Below are 1,542 nucleotides of genomic sequence, written 5' to 3'. Positions count from 1 at the left end.
ATCTATACAAATTCAACACCATCCACATCAAACTTCCAACAATATTCTTCAGAGAATTTGAATTACTTTCATTATTTGAAAGCGTTTTCCAAACTTTAAGATCTTAGGTTAAGTAATACTAACCAGTATTGATTAATTCCTACTATTGGAGACAATTGCTCTGTAGACTTGACAAACTATGCTTTATGTTGATGAGTCTTCACTAAATGGCCAGAGCTTAGGAATCTCCTGGTCTAGTTTAAGATTTGATAAAAGATTGGCTAATTATTCTTTGGTAATAAGTCTTTCCTTTGAAAATAATATTTAGCTGTTTTGTTGTTTTCGTTGTTGTAGTTTTTGGCTTTGTTGTTTTACTCTTCAATCGTACAGACCAGAATTCCACTGACATTTAATGATTTAAATTATTGACATTGTCTGCCCCTAGATCATTGGCAGGGTGGCAGTTGTGTCTCATGTGCCTCAGTAGGTGGCAGAGAAGAGAGAGGCTATGTGTAAACTCAGTGTTGTGGTCTGAGAACATCTGAACAATGAAGAGTATAACACAGGACTGAGGGAGTTGAAGGGGATCTCAACCCCATAGGAAGAACAAGAATACTAATCAACCACAATACCCCACACACACACACACACAAACAGTGCTCCCAGGGACTAAAGCACCAACCAAAAATACACATGGAAGGACTCATGACTCCAGCCTCATATGTAGCAGAAGATGCTTTTGTGGGATATCAATAGGATTGGCCTTTGGTCCTTTGAAGGCTCCATGCCCCAGTGTAGGGGAGTTCCAGGAAGGGTAGGCTGGCGTGGGTGGGAAAGTGGGAAAACCCTCATAGAAGCAGAGGAAGGACAGATAGTATATCGGGATTTTGTGGTGGGTGGGAAAACTGGAATGGGGATAATATTTGAAATGTAAATTAAGAAATTGTCTAAGAGGGAAAAAAAGAATCTAAAGCACCCTGTTAAAAGCAATCCTGAAATGACCTTGTTCTGTGTAGGGCTAGATTGGAATCAGTGGTGGGAAGCAAGCTGCAGACAAGAAACCCTGCCTGTTACAATGGACTGTGGTTAGAAATGAGCCTTAGACAGAAATCTTCCGAATGGGGCAACAGAGGCAGGTGCAGGCAAGGAGAAATCGGGAGACAACCATCAGTCAATCCAGAGCCAGGCAGCCCAGGCAGAGTTCTAGACTGAGATGCTCATTAGTCTGGCTGAAGGTCCAGCAAAGACTGAAAAGGGGCCCCAGCTGAAGAGGAGGACCAGAGAGCTGACACTATTACTGTGGCTATAGAGTGCTCAGAAAAAGGGGTCTATCATGACTGCCCTCTGAAAGACCAAACAAGCACCCGGAAGTCTCAGTTGCAGATTTTACACTCAACCAGTGACCAGAAGCTGCTGACCCCTGTAGTTGACTTAGTGAAAAGATGGAAGAAGCTGAGGAGTAGGGTAACCTTGTAGGAGGACCAGCAGTCACAAATAACCTGGAACCAGAGATCTCTCAGACACTGTACCACCAATCGGCCAGTATAAACATGCTGATGTGAG

The 1,542-nt window shown here is 43.1% G+C and overlaps 1 non-coding gene across 1 annotated transcript; it reads left to right on the top strand.

Annotated features, from left to right (window-relative positions):
• The first annotated feature begins 413 nt into the window (after positions 1-413).
• LOC114615501 lies at positions 414-544 on the top strand. The gene has a single exon (XR_003710480.1). It is a non-coding gene; the product is annotated as a small nucleolar RNA SNORA17 (small nucleolar RNA).
• Positions 545-1,542: the final 998 nt, after the last annotated feature.

The sequence above is a fragment of the Grammomys surdaster genome, unplaced genomic scaffold, assembly GCF_004785775.1.
Source record: "Grammomys surdaster isolate TR1022 unplaced genomic scaffold, NIH_TR_1.0 126766, whole genome shotgun sequence".
Classification (NCBI taxonomy): Eukaryota; Metazoa; Chordata; class Mammalia; order Rodentia; family Muridae; genus Grammomys; species Grammomys surdaster.
This window is presented reverse-complemented; position numbering and strand designations above follow the sequence as displayed.